This window comes from Engystomops pustulosus, chromosome 10 (genome assembly GCF_040894005.1).
Source record: "Engystomops pustulosus chromosome 10, aEngPut4.maternal, whole genome shotgun sequence".
Classification (NCBI taxonomy): Eukaryota; Metazoa; Chordata; class Amphibia; order Anura; family Leptodactylidae; genus Engystomops; species Engystomops pustulosus.
The window spans coordinates 94,560,742-94,584,225 of record NC_092420.1 but is presented as its reverse complement, the minus strand read 5'-3'; the positions used below and the strand labels follow the sequence as shown (position 1 = coordinate 94,584,225).

General features: G+C 42.8%; 1 protein-coding gene across 11 annotated transcripts in view; it reads left to right on the top strand.

The window, feature by feature from the left end:
* The first annotated feature begins 4,854 nt into the window (after window positions 1–4,854).
* The window catches only part of DAB1 (DAB adaptor protein 1), a 507,503-nt gene continuing 488,873 nt past the window's right edge, over window positions 4,855–23,484 (top strand). For 2 of the 11 annotated variants that reach the window (XM_072128815.1, XM_072128821.1), the window contains exon 1: window positions 4,858–5,261. The gene's annotated coding sequence lies outside the window, so the exon portion shown is untranslated. Of the gene's footprint in view, window positions 5,262–23,484 lie in introns of all 11 variants that reach the window. The other 9 variants (XM_072128824.1, XM_072128822.1, XM_072128817.1 and 6 more) reach the window with 8 other exon arrangements.

Genomic DNA, 23,484 nt, shown 5'->3' with positions numbered 1-23,484 from the left:
GAGCTGCCATGTCCTGTGTCCTGACACCTTTCTATCATAGCCAGCAGTGGTCAGGGGTCAGCATGGATGCTCTGACCCCTCTGTGACTACACCCCGCATACACAGCGAGCTGCCATGTCCTGTGTGTCCTGACACCTTTCTATCATAGCCAGCAGTGGTCAGGGGACAGTATGGGCGCTCTGACCTCTCTGTGACTACACCCCCCATACACAGCGAGCTGCCATGTCCTGTGTGTCCTGACACCTTTCTATCATAGCCAGCAGTGGTCAGGGGTCAGCATGGGGGCTCTGACCCCTCTGTGACTACACCCCCCATACACAGCGAGCTGCCATGTCCTGTGTGTCCTGACACCTTTCTATCATAGCCAGCAGTGGTCAGGGGTCAGCATAGGCACTCTGACCCCTCTGTGACTACACCCCCCATACACAGCGAGCTGCCATGTCCTGTGTGTCCTGACACCTTTCTATCATAGCCAGCAGTGGTCAGGGGTCAGCATGGGCGCACTGACCTCCCTGTGACTACACCCCCCATACACAGCGAGCTGCCATGTCCTGTGTGTCCTGACACCTTTCTATCATAGCCAGCAGTGGTCAGGGGTCAGCATGGGTGCTCTGACCCCTCAGTGACTACACCCCCCAAATACAGCGAGCTGCCATGTCCTGTGTGTCCTGACACCTTTCTATCATAGCCAGCAGTGGTCAGGGGTCTGCATGGGCGCTCTGACACCTCTGTGACTACACTCCCCCATACATAGGGAGCTGCCATGTCCTGTGTGTCCTGACACCTTTCTATCATAGCCAGCAGTGGTCAGGGGTCAGCATGGGCACTCTGACCCCTCAGTGACTACACCCCCCATACACAGCAAGCTGCCATGTCCTGTGTCCTGACACCTTTCTATCATAGCCAGCAGTGTTCAGGGGTCAGCATGGGCACTCTGACCCCTCTGTGACTACACCCTCCATACACAGTGAGCTGCCATGCCCTGGGTGTCCTGACACCTTTCTATCATAGCCAGCAGTGGTCAGGGGTCAGCATGGGCGCTCTGACCCCTCTGTGACTTCACCCCCCATACACAGCGAGCTGCCATGTCCTGTGTGTCCTGACACCTTTCTATCATAGCCAGCAGTGGCCAGGGGTCAGCATGGGTGCTCTGACCCCTCTGTGACTACACCCCCCATACACAGCGAGCTGCCATGTCCTGTGTGTTCTGACACCTTTCTATCAAAACCAGCAGTGGTCAGGGGTCAGCATGGGCGCTCTGACCTCTCTGTGACTACACCCCCCATACACAGCGAGCTGCCATGTCCTGTGTCCTGACACCTTTCTATCATAGCCAGCAGTGGTCAGGGGTCAGCATGGGCGCTCTGACCCCTCTGTGACTACACCCCCCATACACAGGGAGCTGCCATGTCCTGTGTCCTGACACCTTTCTATCATAGCCAGCACTGGTCAGGGGTCAGCATGGGTAATCTGACCCCTCTGTGACTACACCCCCCATACACAGCGAGCTGCCATGTCCTGTGTGTCCTGACACCTTTCTATCATAGCCAGTAGTAGTCCGCATGGGCGCTCTGACCCCTCTGTGACTACACCCCCCATACACAGCGAGCTGCCATGTCCTGTGTGTCCTGACACCTTTCTATCATAGCCAGTAGTAGTCCGCATGGGCGCTCTGACCCCTCTGTGACTACACCCCCCATACACAGCGAGCTGCCATGTCCTGTGTGTCCTGACACCTTTCTATCATAGCCAGCAGTGGTCAGGGGTCAGCATGGGCGCTCTGACCCCTCTGTGTCTACACCCCCATACACAGCGAGCTGCCATGTCCTGTGTGTCCTGACACCTTTCTATCATAGCCAGCAGTGGTCAGGGGTCAGCATGGGCGCTCTGACCTCTCTGTGACTACACCCCCCTATACACAGCGAGCTGCCATGTCATGTGTGTCCTGACACCTTTCTATCATAGCCAGCAGTGGTCAGGGGTCAGCATGGGCGCTCTGACCCCTCTGTGACTACACCCCCCATACACAGCGAGCTGCCATGTCCTGTGTGTCCTGACACCTTTCTATCATAGCCAGCAGTGGTCAGGGGTCAGCATGGGCGCTCTGACCCCTCTGTGACTACACGCCCCATACACAGCGAGCTGCCATGTCCTGTGTGTCCTGACACCTTTCTATCATAGCCAGCAGTGGTCAGGGGTCAGCATGGGCGCTCTGACCCCTCTGTGACTACACCCCCATACACAGCGAGCTGCCATGTCCTGTGTGTCTTGACACCTTTCTATCATAGCCAGCAGTGGTCAGGGGTCAGCATGGGCACTCTGACCCCTCTGTGACTACACCCCCCATACACAGCGAGCTGCCATGTCCTGTGTGTCCTGACACCTTTCTATCATAGCCAGCAGTGGTCAGGGGTCAGCATGGGCGCTCTGACCCCTCTGTGACTACTCCCCCCATACACAGCGAGCTGCCATGTCCTGTGTGTCCTGACACCTTTCTATCATAGCCAGCAGTGGTCAGGGGTCAGCATGGGTGCTCTGACCCCTCTGTGACTACAACCCCCATACACAGCGAGCTGCCATGTCCTGTGTCCTGACACCTTTCTATCATAGCCAGCAGTGGTCAGGGGTCAGCATGGGTGCTCTGACCCCTCTGTGACTACATCCCCCCATACACAGTGAGCTACCATGTCCTGTGTGTCCTGACACCTTTCTATCATAGCCAGCAGTGCTCAGGGGTCAGCATGGGCGCTCTGACCCCTCTGTGACTACACCCCCCCCCCATACACAGCGAGCTGCCATGTCCTGTGTGTCCTGACACCTTTCTATCATAGCCAGCAGTGGTCAGGGGTCAGCATGGGTTCAGTGAATGTGCATATGAAACTTGTGGGTTCGGTACCTCAAACAAGGGTAAGTACCACTGCTCTAGTGGATATCTTTGATTCCAGGATTGGTGTCCCTATGCTTTTATATTGTAAGCTGTCAGTGCTGATTGACAATGTCAATGTGCCAATATACTACTGGACACTACTGGCCAATTTATTCTGAAATTTCTTGTAAGAATAAGAGAGGTGCAGAATGGCAGAACATGACAGCTCCATAATTTATATTAATAATAATTATTTTTATTTATATAGCGCCATCATATTCCATAGTGCTTTACAAATCAATGGAGGAAACATGCACATAAAATAAGACAAGACAAAAAAAAAACCATATGGTACAATAGGAATGAGGACACTGCTCGCAAGAGCTTACAATCTATGACGATTTATAATGTTACACCCTATAAGTATGATTGATGATATTATTGGAATGTTTGCATATTATTGTTTATAAATAAATAAATACATTTCACATATATATTAAATAATGATAATAATAATAAATACAACTGTGAATTACAATAACTACAACAATCATTTTAATAACACATTAGTCTGCAGCAGCACATAACACAGCAGCAGTAGAAACACATTTTGGCTCATTTACTAATGGTCACTTTCGTCGGACTTTCCACCATTTTGGGGATTGCTCGGCTTGAACAGATATTTAACAGGTGTCTGTGCTGACAATGTGTCGCACGGGATCGGTTTTTGGCGCAGCTGCGCTGGCTTTTTATGCGACAGAAATTGGGGGCGTTCCACCGCACTTTCAAATTGTGTCGCAAGACAATGCACTTACATGCACCAGGAAGAAGAAGGTGAACTCCGGGGACCTGAGCGGGGAAGCGACACATGGAGGATATCGGGTGCACGATCTTAGTGACTCCCCGCACAGCGCATTATACACATACAATGCACTTACATGCACCAGGAAGAAGAAGGTGAACTCCGGGGACCTGAGCAGGGAGGCGACACATGCAGGATATCGGGTGCACGATCTTAGTGACTCCCCGCACAGCGCATTATACACATACAATGCACTTACATGCACCAGGAAGAAGAAGGTGAACTCCGGGGACCTGAGCGGGGAAGCGACACATGCAGGATATCAGGCGCACGATCTTAGTGGATCGACGCACAGCGCATTATACACGGACAATGCACTTACATGCACCAGGAAGAAGAAGGCGAACTCCGGGGACCTGAGCGGTGAAGCGACACATGCAGGATATTGGGCGCACGATCTTAGTGGATCGACGCACAGCGCATTATACACGGACAATGCACTTTCGGACAGGTAAGTAAATGTGCCCCATTATTCAGCAGTAGTAGAAGCACATTACTCAGCAGCACAGTACACAGCAGCAGTAGCAGCACATTACGCAGCAGCAGTACATTACTCATCAGCAGTAGCAGCACATTAATCAGCAGCACAGTACACAGCAACAGGTAGCAACACTTTATTCAGCAGCAGCACATTACACAGCAGCAGTAGCAGCACATTATTCAGAAGCAGCACATTACTCAGCAGCAGCAAAGGACACAGCAGAAGTAGAGGCACATTACTCAGCAGCAGCACATTATACAGCAGAAAGTAACAGCACATTATGCAGCAGCAGTACATTACTTATCAGCAGTAGCAGCACATTATTAAGCAGCAGTAGCAGCACATTATTCAGCAGCAGTGCATTACACAGCAGCAGTAGCAGCACATATACTCAGCAACACATTACACAGCAGTGGTAGCAGGGAATTACTCAGCAGCAGCACATTACACAGGTATTGATTGACAGCTGCACAGATATACTGCAGCAGGATATGAAATCTTCTTCTGTCTCAAGTAAGTGTGCAGCAAAGGGTTAAGAAGCCCTTCCCATTATATGGTGAGAGCCTCTTATGCTGTATTATCTGGGCCAGCTGGATTTACTTGCCCTTAGTTACAAAGAAGGCTGCCAGGCTGCCCTTGTATCTGCTAGATGCCAAGACCCCTCCCCAGGGGATCACTCCTGTCTTTTGGCTGCACAGCAGAGAAGCTTCTCCTTGCAGGGGCCTCCTATTAGGAGGAATGCGGTAGTGATGTACAGTATAAGCTGTGAGAGATGTGGCCTGCAGAGCTCTCTGCCTCTGCTGCTGGTGCTGATGCTGCTGTGTGACTGAGGGGCTGCTGCTGCTGCTGAGGCTCAGGCTGATGCTCTGCTTCCACTGGACACAAACTGCTGAGGATTTTTCTTACCAGGAGATGCCCAGCTATTGCACTTGGCTTTAGAGGACCTACTTGTACCAGGACAAGGGTGTAAAAAGCAGCCTGGAATAAGGGAAGAAGGAGTCATTTCATGCAACAAGAGGATGAGAGTGTGATGACAGGGCAGCACATATAAGGTAGGGGAAAGGTATTCCTTCTGATTGCAGTCATGGACCGCTGGTGGGGGAGGTGGATGGGATGTGTAGGGGAAATTGCATGTCATTCTGCAAAGCCTGAAGGGGAAAAGACATTTAGCGGAATATATGCTATGGATAGGGGTGTGAATATTTATGCATTGCTATAGGATCAGCATGCGGAGCCCTGGAACTGAAGAGAGTAAGGATCCTGGAGTGGTCCTAAAATCAGAGCTCTGGGGGAGGGGGGTAGCCCATCTTATAGGTCACTAATTTAATATCTTACATAAAACTTTATCTTATTTCCCCTTCCATCCACCTTCTGCACTGGGCACCTTCAACCCCTTATGCATCCCATGATGACCAAAGCCAAATCCTGAATATCCATCTCTCTAATGCATCATCTGTCTAAATATGTGACCAGAATAAGAGATGGAGCTAATTTGGCTTCAGACCGTATAGTAGGATCTTCAGTATGTTGGGTTGTTGCCTGATAGGAATGAATTACACATCAGATGTAGGGAACCTCCCTGGTACAGCAGTACTTTGGGCTGCACTGTATAGATGGTGGCCAAGTTACTCTATCTGGTGCCTAGTGCCATGTTGCTATGCTGGACCTTGAGGGTGTTAGTTCTGCAGGTGATGTCTCATGAAGCTTCCATAGAGGAGCTCATGGGATGCAGAATCCTGTCTTCAGAGCCTTTGACAGCATGTAATTAAGTAGACTGTGTCCTCTGGAATAGGTTTGCATAGGGAGATGGATTTGCACTGGGCTATCTCCCTTGCCTTAATTGCTATCCTTGCTAGAAACAGTGATATATGCGCAGCAGGTTCCATTGTATTATTATAGGAAAAGATGATTTATGTAGAAATACATGAGATGTGCTGGATCTTCTCAGCTCTACCTAAGACCTGCAAAGCTGGGGCTGCAGACACATGTCACAGAAAATGCTTCCAATTTGCAATTCCATTTTCATCCATTGAGTGTTGGACAGAATGGGGGAGATAATCTGCCTTTCCCATTATTTCATCGGTTTCTTCTTAAAGATGTCTCCTAAGATTGTCTTGCATTGCAGGGCTCATCCTATGGTGTAGAGCCAAGCAATCTGTGCAAAATACTGATTTTAGCCAAGGAAGGAGGCAGCAGGATGAGCTGGAAATGACAGCAGCTCCAGAGCTCATAAGTTTTTGCCTCTGATCTGAACATCTTTTCATTACTGGGGCAGATGATCTTCACACCAGGTTATTAAAACAGCCATATTAGAAGAGGTCCTGAGAGTCAGAGCAGGGACCTGGCAATCTGCAGCTTCTTGGAGAGGCTCTGGTGATTCCTGACCAGGGACTCGTGTGATATCCCTGACTCTCATTGCTGTGCACCCGGTCTCCTTTGCTTGAGTTGGAACTGACTTGATACAATGTATCATAATAATAATAATAATAATAATAATGTATGTAATGAGATTTCCTGATTGTAACATTGCCTTGCACCACATCGTCCATGGTTGTGTTAGATCTGGCTTGGTACAATTTATGATGTATGGAGGGGTCTGTCATTGCCTTGCACCAGATCGTTCATATATGTGTTGGATTTGTCTTGATACACAGTATCATATATGGAAGAATGTTTCATGGTTGTATCATTTCCTTGCACCACTTCCATATATGTGTTGGATCAGGCTTGATACAATGTATCATGTATGCAGTGATGTGTTCTGCTGGTATCAATGCCTTGTATCAGATCTTGCATCCATGTGTTGGATTGGGCTTGATGCAATGTATAATATATGGAATGATGTGTGTTGGTTGTATCATTGACTTGCACCAGATATTTCATGGCTGTGTGGATTCTGGCTTGTTATAATGTATCATATATGAAATGATGTTTCCTGGATGTATCATCGCCGTGCACCAAGTCTTCCCAGAACATGTAGGGTCTGGCTTGATATATATCCAATGTATCCATGTATAGAATGATGCTGGTTGTATCCAGGAATTCACTGCATGGATTGGATGCAGCCTGGTATAATGTATCATGTGTGGAGTAATGTTTGCTAGTAATATCCTTGCCATATTTTGCAATTAATGTAAAATGAGCCCAGTCACTGAGTCATTCCATGTATTAGGATCTGTGGGTGTATGGACTTGTTGCAGTCATGTATTCTGGGTCCTGTGATCATTCTGGATTTGTTCCATTAACATTTCAGAACTGGACAGTTTGGGGGTCTCCTTGGCCTGATTTAGATGGAGGGGGCTTTGATCACTAATCTTGCTCCATGCAGCTCCCAGGCAGAGCTTCTCTCTTGCTTGACTCTTCCACATAATCCGGTCATGGATATTTTTGGTGGTTTATGGAGACTCTTGAAAGCAGGGATATGAGACTCTGATTGTATTCAGCTTTATGGAAATATCTGTAGACATAAATTATACAGCCAAGAGGGCAGCAACCATCATGAAACAGCCTCGCAGATAAGGAGATGCTTCCAGATTCTTCCTGTAAGGGAGATGGGGGACATCAGATACTTGGAGGATCTGTTGCTCATATTATAATGGGGCGACACATAAAGGGGACTGAAAGCCAGTGGATACATGATACTATACTGGGTTTACAATTCCCAATATTCCTGGAGGAGGAGTCTTCTACACATGGGGAACCATGCCCGGGTGTGTGACACATGGGAATTGATGGGTTAGTGTTATAAGTGTGAGGTCCTGAGGGATGAGCTGCCATGTGATGGGGTCCACATTGTCCTGCTATGAGTGGTCAAGAGGTTTCCCATTGATAAATGATTACAGTGTCATAGTGACTGACACATAATAAGTGGAGCAGCATGGAAAGTCAATGGATAAATGGACTGGTATACAAAGTCATGGGATAAGTGGACAAGTATATAATGAAACAGGATAACTGGACAGCTAAACAATGACAATGGATAAATGGACAGTTATTCAATGACATTGGATAAATTGACAGTATTCAATGATATAGGATAAGTGGACAGGTATACAGTGATATAGAATAAGTGGACAGGTATATAATGCTATAGGATAAGGGGACATGTATATAATGATATAGGATAAGTGGACAGGTATACATTGATATAGGATAAGTGGACAGGTATATAATGATATAGGATAAGTGGACAGGTATATAATGATATAGGATAAGTGGACAGGTATACAGTGATATAGAATAAGTGGACAGGTATATAATGATATAGGATAAGTGGACAGGTATACAGTGATATAGAATAAGTGGACAGGTATATAATGCTATAGGATAAGGGGACATGTATATAATGATATAGGATAAGTGGACAGGTATACATTGATATAGGATAAGTGGACAGGTATATAATGATATAGGATAAGTGGACAGGTATATAATGATATAGGATAAGGGGACATGTATATAATGATATAGGATAAGTGGACAGGTATATAATGATATAGGATAAGTGGACAGGTATACAGTGATATAGAATAAGTGGACAGGTATATAATGCTATAGGATAAGGGGACATGTATATAATGATATAGGATAAGTGGACAGGTATACATTGATATAGGATAATTGGACAGGTATATAATGATATAGGATAAGTGGACAGGTATATAATGATATAGGATAAGTGGACAGGTATACAGTGATATAGAATAAGTGGACAGGTATATAATGATATAGGATAAGTAGACAGGTATATAGTGATATAGAATAAGTGGACAGGTATATAATGATATATGATAAGTGAACAGGTATATAATGATATAGGATAAGTGGACAGGTATATAATGATATATGATAAGTGAACAGGTATATAATGATATAGGATAAGTGGACAGGTATATAATGATATAGGATAAGTGGACAGGTATATAATGATATAGGATAAGTGGACAGGTATACATTGATATAGGATAAGTGGACAGGTATATAATGATATAGGATAAGTGGACAGGTATACAGTGATATAGAATAAGTGGACAGGTATATAATGATATAGGATAAGTAGACAGGTATATAGTGATATAGAATAAGTGGACAGGTATATAATGATATATGATAAGTGAACAGGTATATAATGATATAGGATAAGTGGACAGGTATATAATGATATATGATAAGTGAACAGGTATATAATGATATAGGATAAGTGGACAGGTATATAATGATATATGATAAGTGAACAGGTATATAATGATATAGGATAAGTGGACAGGTATATAATGATATAGGATAAGTGGACAGGTATATAATGATATAGGATAAGTGGACAGGTATACAGTGATATAGAATAAGTGGACAGGTATATAATGATATATGATAAGTGAACAGGTATATAATGATATAGGATAAGGGGACTCTTTTACATACAGTGATATAGGGCAGGAGCACAATGATGGGGGAGAAGCAGTCTAGTATATAATGGCACGGGATACATTGACCAGTATGTAATGGTATTAGTGGGCAGGGCTACAATGCAGTGAATAGTGAATGTGCATACAGTGACATGGAACACATAGAGAATATACATTGATACTATACACAGACTGGTGTACTGAGATATGTAATAGAGAGAAGACTATTATATACTATTAGTACACCAGTCCGTGTAGGTATCATTGTATACCTCTCTATTTGTATATACAGTATTATTTATAGTGTATAGAGACTAGTACAGGAGACAGGAGAATGAACATAGAAAATGTGACAAGTATACAATGATGAAGGAAAGTGGGTTATACAATGACATGGGATGAACATCCCTTCACAATGGAAGATCACAAAATCTCCTCCTGTTTGGCCCCAGCTGCCACCTGTAGTCTCTATAGAAATCTGCCAGTAAGTGTTCAGATTCCCTGCAGCTCCCCCGCAGGTGAAATGAGGTATTACACAATGTCCATTCATATCAATGGGATTCTGTGTCATACAGGACAGGTCTTCCGGAGTTAAAGATACTCTTTAGGATTTCTCTTGATCTATATTAAAGGGGAATTCTAAAAATAAGATTATCCTCAATATTTTCCAAAATTTTGTCTCACCCCACTGCTAGTCATTGATTTAGTGAATCCCCTGGGGGAGATACCATCCCATATGCAATGATAGGTCTGTTATCTTACCAGCACTACCCCCAGTAATGAATTGAGCGACTGCTCTGAGGTACAATCACTCACCTCCAGTCAATTATGTAGTAACATCAGTCTCTAGAGAAGAGACTGAGAAAACACATTAGGAATCCCCATATATCACTAAGCAACACAGAGCGGAATGTGGAGCCCACACTACAGCGAACAAGACCCTCACTATGAGTATTCATGGAGACTGACAGCAGGGTGGGCGCTCACTGCCCGGGGGTCCTCCTTATAATCCCCAGGACAGAAACTTCACTGATGAGAAAGGGAGTGAGAGCAACAGCACCTACAGGACCTGCTGAGCACCCAGATACTGGAGCAGTATTATAGTAGTTATACTCTTGTACATAGGGGGCAGTATTATAGTAGTTATATTCTTGTACATAGGGGGCAGTATTATAGTAGTTATATTCTTGTACATAGAGGGCAGTATTATAGTAGTTATATTCCTGTACATAGGGGGCAGTATTATAGTAGTTATATTCTTGTACATAGGGGGCAGTATTATAGTAGTTATATTCTTGTACATAGAGGGCAGTATTATAGTAGTTATATTCCTGTACATAGGGGGCAGTATTATAGTAGTTATATTCCTGTACATAGGAAGCAGTATTATAGTAGTTATATTCTTGTACATAGGGGGCAGTATTATAGTAGTTATATTCCTGTACATAGGGGCAGTATTATAGTAGTTATATTCCAGTACATAGGGGGCAGTATTATAGTAGTTATATTCCTATACATATGGGCAGTATTATAGTAGTTATATTCCTGTACATAGGGGGCAGTATTATAGTAGATATATTCTTGTACATAGGGGGCAGTATTATAGCAGTTATATTCCAGTACATAGGGGGCAGTATTATAGTAGTTATATTCCTGTACATAGGGGGCAGTATTATAGTAGTTATATTCTTGTACATAGGGGGCAGTATTATAGTAGTTATATTCTTGTACATAGGGGGCAGTATTATAGTAGTTATATTCTTGTACATAGGGAGCAGTATTATAGTAGTTATATTCTTGTACATAGGGGGCAGTATTATAGTAGTTATATTCCTGTACATAGGGGGCAGTATTATAGTAGTTATATTCCTGTACATAGGGTCAGTATTATATTAGTTATATTCCTGTACATAGGGGCAGTATTATAGTAGTTATATTCTTGTACATAGGGGGCAGTATTATAGTAGTTATATTCCTGTACATAGGGGGCAGTATTATAGTAGTTAAATTCCTGTCTATAGGGGGCAGTATTATAGTAGTTATATCCCTGTACATAGGGAGCAGTATTATAGTAGTTATATTCTTGTACATAGGGGGCAGTATTATAGTAGTTATATTCTTGTACATAGGGGGCAGTATTATAGTAGTTATATTCTTGTACATAGGGGACAGTATTATAGTAGTAATATTCCTGTACATAGGGGGCAGTATTATAGTAGTTATATTCCTGTACATAGGAGGCAGTATTATAGTAGTTATATTCTTGTACATAGGGGGCAGTATTATAGTAGTTATATTCCTGTACATAGGGGCAGTATTATAGTAGTTATATTCCTGTACATAGAGAGCAGTATTATAGTAGTTATTTTCCTGTACATAGGGGCAGTATTATAGTAGTTATATTCTTGTACATACAGAGCAGTATTATAGTAGTTATATTCCTGTACATAGGAGGCAGTATTATAGTAGTTATATTCTTGTACATAAGGGGCAGTATTATAGTAGTTATATTCTTGTACATAGGGGGCAGTATTATAGTAGTTATATTCTTGTACATAGGGGGCAGTATTATAGTAGTTATATTCCTTTACATAGGGGGCAGTATTATAGTAGTTATATTCTTGTACATAGGGGGCAGTATTATAGTAGTTATATTCTTGTACATAGGGAGCAGTATTATAGTAGTTATATTCTTGTACATAGGGGGCAGTATTATAGTAGTTGTATTCCTGTACATAGGGGGCAGTATTATAGTAGTTATATTCTTGTACATAGGGGGCAGTATTATAGTAGTTATATTCTTGTACATAGGGGGCAGTATTATAGTAGTTATATTCCTGTACATAGGGGGCAGTATTATAGTAGTTATATTCTTGTACATAGGGGGCAGTATTATAGTAGTTATATTCTTGTACATAGGGGCAGTATTATAGTAGTTATATTCTTGTATATAGGGGCAGTATTATAGTAGTTATATTCCTGTGCATAGGGGGCAGTATTATAGTAGTTATATTCCTGTACATAGGAGGCAGTATTATAGTAGTTATATTCTTGTACATAGGGGCAGTATTATAGTAGTTATATTCCTGTACATAGGGGGCAGTATTAAAGTAGTTATATTCCTGTACATAGGGGGCAGTATTATAGTAGTTATATTCCTGTACATAAGGGTAGTATTATAGTAGTTATATTCTTGTACATAGAGGGCAGTATTATAGTAGTTATATTCTTCTACATAGGGGGCAGTATTATAGTAGTTATATTCTTGTACATAGGGGGCAGTATTATAGTAGTTATATTCCTGTACATAGGGGGCAGTATTATAATAGTTATATTCCTGCACATAGGGGGCAGTATTATAGTAGTTATATTCTTGTACATAGGGGGCAGTATTATAGCAGTTATATTCTTGTACATAGGGGGCAGTATTATAGTAGTTTTATTCTGGTACATAGGGGACAGTATTATTTTAGTTATATTATTGTACATAGCGGGCAGTATTATAGTAGTTATATTCTTGTACATAGAGGGCAGTATTATAGTAGTTTTATTCTTGTACATAGGGGACAGTATTATTGTAGTTATATTCTTGTACATAGGGGACAGTATTATTGTAGTTATATTATTGTACATAGGGGGCAGTATTATAGTAGTTATATTCTTGTACATAGGGGCAGTATTATAGTAGTTATATTCCTGTACATAGGGGGCAGTATTATAGTAGTTATATTCCTGTACATAGGGGGCAGTATTATAGTAGTTATATTCCTGTACATAGGGGGCAGTATTATAGTAGTTATATTATTGTACATAGGGGTAGTATTATAGTAGTTATATTCTTGTACATAGGGAGCAGTATTATAGTAGTTATATTCTTGTACATAGGGGACAGTATTATAGTAGTTATATTCTTGTACATAGGGGCAGTATTATTGTAGTTATATTCTCGTACCTAGAGGGCAGTATTATAATAGTTGTACATAAGAGGCAATATTCTAACTAGTAATTAATGGCAGATCATTTATACATTTATCATAGTAGTTATATTGTTATACATAAAGGGCTGTATTGTATTAGTTATTTTGCTAGTTAGACCCTGGTGCATGATGGGAGAGAAAATAAGGACAAAAAATGTATTTAAATAAAGTTAATAAATTGGAAATTAAAATTAGACCCAAGATTGCAAATTACATGATTATTTTCCTCCCTTGAGGATGTCTGGGAATCTCAGAGGAGGAGGGGACAGAATTTGCAGATCCTCTTTCTGTACTTGTGATCTTTTCCCTTCTACATCTCACAATCCGCCTGCAGGTGTATACAGGAGATTAATTAGATGAGGAGGGGGGGGGGTTGCCTTAAAATAGCAGTGACCCCTGTACATTAGTGTAGGGTATCTCACCGCCAGATGGTTCACATAGAAACCAGAACATGTTACATTTACTTATTTATTACTATTATTATAAATAATAATTATTGCATTTTTTAACATCCATCTTAAAGGGATCTTCTTGCAGATTACTGTAACGCACTTTTCTTTGTAAATGGTGAGTTGTTATATTCCGGGTCCACTAGAAATCCTGATCCGGTTCTTGTATCATTTCCGATCTAATTATATCCTGAACCATAATAACTTTACAGAAAGGCAAAGGACCATGCAGACTGCAGCTAGTGATGGGTATTATTGCGGGAGAGATCTGTAACCATACCAACCACTGCAAAGAGCACAGAGCACAGAAGTGTTAGGACACACCTCCAGTGCACTTGGAAAAGTTACAATCCTGGAATATAAATTCTGTATTTAACAGTCCTGCTGCCACTAACAACATACACAAAGATCTGATTACACATCACTCCAGGGACAATGCATAACACTGGCTGCAGAGATACAGAGCACAGCAGTGTGAGGACAACCCCCTGTGCACTTGAAGAAGCTACAATCCTGGAATGTAAACCCATATATCACAGTCCTGCTGCTACTAACAACATACACAAAGATCTGATTACACATCACTCCAGGAACAATACACAACACTGGCTGCTGAGATACAGAGCACAGCAGTGTGAGGTCTGATTTCGCATCTCTCCGGGGTCCATACATAACACTGGCTGCAGAGAGCACAGAGCAGAGCAGTGTGAGGTCTGATTACACATCTCTCCAGGGACAATACATAACACTGGCTGCAGAGAGCCCAGAGCACAGCAGTGTGAGGTCTGATTACACATCTCTCCAGGGACAATACATAACACTGGCTGCAGAGAGCACAGAGCACAGCAGTGTGAGGTCTGATTACACATCTCTCCAGGGACAATACATAACACTGGCTGCAGAGAGCACAGAGCACAGCAGTGTGAGGTCTGATTACACATCTCTCCAGGGACAATACATAACACTGGCTGCAGAGAACACAGAGCACAGCAGTGTGAGGTCTGATTACACATCTCTCCAGGGACAATACATAACACTGGCTGCAGAGAGCACAGAGCACAACAGTGTGAGGTCTGATTACACATCTCTCCAGGGACAATACATAACACTGGCTGCAGAGAACACAGAGCACAGAGCACAGCAGTGTGAGGTCTGATTACACATCTCTCCAGGGACAATACATAACACTGGCTGGACAGAGCACAGAGCACAGAGCACAGCAGTGTGAGGTCTGATTACACATCTCTCCAGGGACAATACATAACACTGGCTGCAGAGATACAGAGCACAGCAGTGTGAGGACACCCCCAGTGCACTTGAAAAAGCTACAATCCTGGAATGTAAACCCATATATCACAGTCCTGCTGCTACTAAAAACATACTCAAAGATCTGATTACACATGAATCAAGGGAGAGCACATAACACTGGCTGCAGTCTGTATGGTCACTCCTGCTGATAGGTTCCCTTTAAGGAATCATTGTTGTAGTAAGTCAGTTATTTCTCTATCTATATTTTTTTAATGTAATCTCTCTTTAAGAATCAGATATTGTTGTCAGGCCCTGGGAAGGTGTTACAGGCGGCAGCTGCTTCTTTTTTGTTATTTTATTGCTTTTTAAACTCTTTATATTTCTGTAAAGTAAATAGCGGTTTTAGAGGCGGCGGGTGAGTGACACAGCGCACTTTATTGGCGAGTAAAGGGATTACATGAGACGAGGAAAGGCGGAGGCGCTGCCCGGCTTTTAAATCGTAAGCGCTTTCTTGGCGAGACATTTAACGTAAAACTAGTACACATAAAAGTCCTGCCCTTTGTGTATTTTATCTGTTTTGAGGTATTTTTGCTTGTCATAAGCACAGAACACATTAGTGATGGTGGATTCTTAAAGGGATTGTTCAGAATTAGTAATCATAGATTTTATTCTTCTGGAAGCAGCGCCACATCTGTCTACAGGTTATATCCGGTACTGCAGCTGCCCTCCTTATGATACCATGCGCAACCAGTGAACATAATGCGCCCCTCGAAGCAGTAGACCAGAGTAGCGTCGTTTACGGAATGACACAGCAGGACTTTTAACACTGTATCATCCCTTTAAGAACCAAAATGCTGACATTATTCACAGTTTTTATTTCTGTCAATTCAAGGAGATGGAAAAGTTTAAGAAATAAGACAAGGATTACGATCAAACTTTTATTTGTAATTTTTAACAAAGTGCTGTATGAATGTCACCCTTAAAGAGGACCTGTCACCAGAATTTTATGACCGTGACTAACAATGCCGGCTGATAAAGGGTTACAAATCCTCCCCAAATCACCTAAAATTAGCTGCCATTGGGACATACCTTAATTACAGTTGTTTTTTTGATATGCAACTTAGCTTTCCTGACTCATGTCTCCTGGCTTTGAGTCTTCTCTCTTGGCTCTTGCGTTACATTCATGTCATGTGACCTGAGTGACATCATCTCAGGTCCTTTAGTCTCCTAACATTAGCAAACTGTACCCGTACTGTACTGTATGTATCTGATCACATGAAATCGCAGCAGCCTCAGTGAAGGGTAGAAGACCAAGCAGGCTGCTGTGACTTCATGTGATCAGATACATACGTGGGGTACAGATTGCAAATGTAAAGGGTACATGTCTTTTGATGACATCACCCTGGTCCCATGACATGAACTGCTGAAAAATAAGGAGGTATAAGGTATGGGGAGGAGTTGATGGGAGGGGTTGCCAATCAGGACACACCCCCTCTGATTCCAGGTAATATAAGATAAAGTTGATTGTATGGAGGGAAAACATTTTTAGCTAATAGAACTTGGGTTGTAGCACAGGGAAATAACTCTGGGGTCCAGAATTGGGCCAGAGCTCCCCTGGAGGATCATTCTGACCCTGAATTCTCACGATCAAACATTAACTGCCACATTCTGCCACACGTGATACAATGTAACATTCACCCCGTGGTGTTTCCCCTCCTCTATAGAGTCTGTTCTATGAGCCATTAGCAGCAGATTTGGACTAATATGATAAGATTGGTATCAGCTCCTCCCCGTGGGGAATAATTTAAGCCTCAGATTTTAGGAAGACATCCTGTTTTGTCTGGGAGGAAATTTTACTGTGCACCAGTGACACGGAAATGTATAATCATTCAGTTGAGCGTTGAGTCATGCGGCGACCGTCCTCGTCCCTGCTGCATACAGATGAGGAGCCGACTCTACCTGAGTCATTTACCTCCCAAATATACAACCACCAAGCGCGGCCTCCCCCATCCATCACTTCATGGATCGAGATGGACGACGCAGAACCCGGCAGATTTATATTTATTTATTTGCAGACAATTTATAACGTTGGAATCTAATTAGAAGTAGATTTCATCTTTATGACGCAGCAGATTTTTCTTCATATGAACAATTGTTTTATGGTTAATACAAGAGGCAGAGACTACAAGAGGATGTAATGTACCCAGAAGAAGGATGAAGCACAATCACATCATCCCAACAGGCAGCCAAAACCTCAACATAGCTACATAAATATAACTACTATAATACTGCCCCCTATGTACAGGAATATAACTACTATAATACTGCCCCCTATGTACAAGAATATAACTACTATAATACTGCCCCCTATGTACAGGAATATAACTACTATAATACTGCCCCCTATGTACAAGAATATAACTACTATAATACTGCCCCCTATGTACAAGAATATAACTACTATAATACTGCTCCCTATGTACAAGAATATAACTACTATAATACTGCCCCCTATGTACAAGAATATAACTACTATAATACTGCCCCCTATGTACAGGAATATAACTACTATAATACTGCCCCCTATGTACAAGAATATAACTACTATAATACTGCCCCCTATGTACAGGAATATAACTACTATAATACTGCCCCCTATGTACAAGAATATAACTACTATAATACTGCCCCCTATGTACAAGAATATAACTACTATAATACTGCCCCCTATGTACAAGAATATCACTACTATAATACTGCCCCCTATGTACAAGAATATAACTACTATAATACTGCCCCCTATGTACAGGAATATAACTACTATAATACTGCCCCCTATGTACAAGAATATAACTACTATAATACTGCCCCCTATGTACAGGAATATAACTACTATAATAGTGCCCCCTATGTACAAGAATATAACTACTATAATACTGCCCCTATGTACAGGAATACAACTACTATAATAATGCCTCCTATGTACAAGAATATATCTACTATAATACTACCCCCTATGTACAAGAATATAACTACTATAATACTGCCCCCTATGTACAAGAATATAACTACTATAATACTGCCTCCTATGTACAAGAATATAACTACTATAATACTGTCCCCTATGTACAGGAATATAACTACTATAATACTGCTCCCTATGTACAAGAATATAACTACTATAATATTGCCCCCTATGTACAAGAATATATCTACTATAATACTGCCCCCTATGTACAAGAGTATAACTGCTATAATACTGCCCCCTATGTACAAGAATATAACTACTATAATGCTGCCCCCTATGTACAAGAATATAACTACTATAATGCTGCCCCTATGTACAGGAATATAACTACTATAATACTGCCCCCTATGTACAAGAATATAACTACTATAATACTGCCCCCTATGTACAAGAATATAACTACTATAATACTGCCCCCTATGTACAAGAATATAACTACTATAATACTGCCCCCTATGTACAAGAATATAACTACTATAATACTGCTCCCTATGTACAAGAATATTACTACTATATTCCTGCCCCCTATATACAAGAATATAACTACTATAATACTGTCCCCTATGCACAAGAATATAACTACTATAATACTGCCCCCTATGTACAAGAATATAACTACTATAATACTGCCCCCTATGCACAAGAATATAACTACTATAATACTGCCCCCTATGTACAAGAATATAACTACTATAATACTGCCCCCTATGTACAAGAATATAACTACTATAATACTGCCCCCTATGCACAAGAATATAACTACTATAATACTGCCCCCTATGTACAAGAATATAACTACTATAATACTGCCCCCTATACACAAGAATATAACTTCTATAATACTGCCCCTTATGTAAGCAATGAAAGGACACTGAAAGAGGAAACACCCTTCACATTCATGTGTGTGCTGTGCCCCCTCCTCTTGGATGTATATTCTCCGGTGCGCCTTATAGTCCGTTTTTTTTCCGGACCATAAAACGCACCTGATTAGAAGGGTGAATGACCAGCAGGTGGCAGACGTGTGCACAGTACAAGGCAGCTGTTGTCTGTAAGTACGGTTCACATATAGGGCGCACTGGGAAATTTGAAGGATTTTTTGTGTGCGCCTTATAGTCCGAAAAATATATATGTGGCAGGGGGATAAAGGAAAGAATTTAGGTATGGGGGCCCCTGATCCTAAATTTGCACCAGGGGCCACTGGAGTCTGATTACTGATTCCTATGTGCACACAGTGGTGAACTCTCTGCTTCCTGAGGAGACCTATAAAACAGCGCCCCCCTCTGTCCCATCCATACGTTGTATAACAGGTTATTTATTTTAGGACGTGCCCATGCAGCGTCACTTACTTGCTGACATCAGGTGTGGAGAGATTTTCTAAGTGTCAGGTCCTGCTTTGTAGCACCCTTTATGCCGCCCCCATCTTGCTGCAGGTGGTGCTGCCTGAGGCAAGAGGCTCAACTCGCCTTATAGTTGGTGTACAGTATAAGTGATACAGATTATTACGGGTCCTAGTTACGATTCCTCTCATCCTATATGGCGGTACTTTTCTACCCTGTACCATGTGAGTTTCCTTTTATCCCTAATATTAACATTTTTCTGACTTTATATGATAGAACTTTGTCGCTGTGTTAATAACCGTCTCTTCTCTCAGCAAAAAAAAAAAAAGTTACAAAAACTTTACCAGAACTCCTGAATTTTTTATGATTTTTTTTTCACTTGGATTCCGTTCTCTTTTGGTCTCCGACTTTTCCTCCCGTCAATTAATCCTTTCAGCTGTCACCTGTGATGAGTTGACTGTCACGTTTTTGACGAGTCTGTCTCGACCCCTGAGATGCGGCGGTCTCCCTTCTCTAATTGGTTGCGGGTTTATATTGCCGCCATCCTCACCTCATCCGAACTGGAGACGCGCGGGAGTCACGTGACTCCTGCAGATTACGGGCGCTAAGCTGAGACATTGACAGTATTAAGGGGAAAAAAAACAGGTCCCCGCGGGACGCAACGCGGTTAAATATTTTATGGGGAAGATTCTAGCATCAGGCTCCCGCTACAAATATGGATGTGACAAGTGATAGAGGAGTGACTCGCGGCTCCCATGTAGCGGCACGGAGTGTAGGACGCTATAATTGCTCGTCATAATGTATCAACCTATGTAATTAGCGCGTCAGCTTTAGTACATAGACTGACAGCATGGAGGACCCTCATTAGTGCAGCGGGGGGGGGGGGGCATATCACACACTTTGTCAGATTATCTTTTATGTCACAGTGATATTTCTCTCCGCTGGCGCCTCGTCTTGGGCCCCCTCCTACTTACCCAACTCTCGCCTGGTACTTTTTTCCATAGAAGAAAAAATATCCAAATATTAATATCAGACCCCAGACCAGACATATATATTGATTTCAGACCAGACCCCTACATTAATGTCCGACAACAGACCTCAGTGTTAATAACAGACCCCAGACCAGATCCATCTATTAATATCAGACCCCAGACCAGATCCATCTATTAATATCAGACCCCAGACCAGACCCCTACATTAATGTCCGACAACAGACCTCTGTGTGACTAACAGACCCCAGACCAGATCCATCTATTAATATCAGGCTCCTATTATATCAGACCCCAGACCTCTATATCAATTAATTAATTGTATTCCTCGGACCATAATCATATATAAATATCAGGGGTATATTAATATCAGACCCCAGACCAGACCTCTACATTATTATAAGACCCCAGACCAGACCCTTATATTAATATCAGACCCCAGACCAGACCCTTATATTAATATCAGACCCCAGACCAGACATCTATATTATTATAAGACCCCAGACCGGACCTCTACATTATTATAAGACCCCAGACCATGCTTCTATATTAATATCAGATTGCAGACCAGACACCTATATTATCATCAGACCCTAGACCAGGCCCTTATATTAATAGCAGACCCCAGACCAGACCCCTATATTAATATCAGACCCCAGATCAGACCCCTGTATTAATATCAGACCCCCAGACCAGACCCCTATATTAATATCAGACCCCAGATCAGACCCCTGTATTAATATCAGACCCCAGACCAGACCCTTACATTAATATCAGCAGAGGTTGGGCCCCCATTCCCCTTACATGATATAATTGTCAAGGAGAATCCACTACGTCACGTCTTCTATCCCCCTTATACCTGACAAGGTGCCACAAAACTTTGGAGGAATTTAAAGGGATAATTCACCCAGAAAATATTCCCAGCCTTTCTGTAGGAGATATGGGAGGCGATGTGACACCTGCAGACAGCGCTGCCCATTGTGTAGTGGTGACTCAGGGTTACTGCAGGCTTGGATTGAAGTGAAGCTGAACCTGTACTAAACCTGAACCACTACCTAACTAGACCTCAGAGAGGGAGGGGCATGCAAATGTGCTGTAAATCAAGGAGGGGCTTAAAGTGTCTCACTTATAGGAGGTGTCTGAATATAATATTATAACATTGTAGTTTACACTGACAAAGCAGAAATGTGTCTACAGAAGCAAATATCACACGGAACTCGGAGTATCCGGAAGTTTTGTGTTACTTTGTAACTTTCCTTGAAGGTTGAGGAGGAGTGTGAGACGTGTGACATGATGTATGTCCTCTGAGAATAGCGCCCAGATGGACGCTGCCGACATCCCGGTTATTGCGCACAATTAATGTCTCTCTCCATACATTAGCACGTGCAGATTGTGCGCTCGCAGGCGGTGACCTTGTGCGGCTGCGCTGCCGATCCTGCGCGGTGGAGGCCACTTACAGATGCAGACACAAGGGCATTCATTGAGCAGGAGGCAGATGGGGTATGGTGGGCGGCATGGGAGCCTTTACCTGATGGATAAACGCGTACGACTTCCTGGTAATGTGCGCGCTGACTTTATGGCGTCTTTTCCGTGCGTAATAGGGAGATAATGCAGCAACGACGGTAAAGACTGAGGATGCGATGACCCTATATATAGGTATAGGACCCATATATAAAGGTATTCAGTCCTTGCTGTCCCTAAAGTCTTTGAGTACCACCCTAGGACCCCTTATCGCAGCCGCTCACTATGGGGGGGGGGGGGGGACACATTGGGGCTTATTTACTTACCCGGTCCAGTTGCGATCCCACGGCGCGTTGTCCTACGAGGATTCGGGTCTGCCGGGATTCACTAAGGTCGTGCACCCGATGTCCACCAGGTGTCGCTGCTGCGCCGCGGTCCACCGGGGTTCACCTGCTTCTTCCCGGTGAAGGAAAGTTCTGATCTTGCGACAGAAATTCTTTTTTTACGGTTTTCCACGGTTTTTCCGAATCCGTAGGGTTGTCCGACGGCCACACCCCCGGATTTCTGTTGCGTGAAAGAAGGCGGCGATGCGCCACAATCCGATCGCGTGCGCCAAAACCTCAGGGCAGTTCGGCACAAATCGGAAATCGCCGGGAAACCCGACGAAAGTGAGCGATTCGGACCCTTAGTAAATGAGCCCCATTGTGCATTTCTCGCCACTTCCGTGTTTTCTACCCCAGATGTTTCTCTGCGGCTGCGTTTTTTATTTGCTTGTTATTCTCGTTTATGATACAAACATTTCATGAGGATCATCCGGAATCACAACCAACGAGTGATGAAAGATTTATTGGCGGGCGAGTCCTTACACGATTCCGCCGCCGGACGTGTTACAAGTTTTCATTCTGTAATTTCAGATCTGTAATTTATTCATAATTTATTTCCAAAGAAAGTCGCAGATATTCGCCGCACGACGCCATCAACTTCCATCGCATTCTCCTCGCTGACAACATGAAGGATTTGTGTTCCTGCGGGAAGGAATTTCATATCTTGTTACATTTAATCTTATTTATTGCTGCGGATTTAATGGAAATATCCCCTCCCCCTTAAGGAAACATATTGTGAACGCACAACGCCATATTGATCATAGGATTTAAAGGGGAAATACCACCCCCAGAGGAATCACTTAAAAAACAGGGTAAATATCCTATCAAATCATTGAACTTATAATGTAAAGTGCTATTTTGTAAACGCCCCTGAGTTAGGCAGAAACTCCCCTTTTATGTTCACATTTGCATAAATCACACCCCCTTAAGTGGGCTGATTGCCAGGAATGTCCGATGAAATCTGGGAGTGTTGTTAAGTGTGAATTTTCATTGACTCC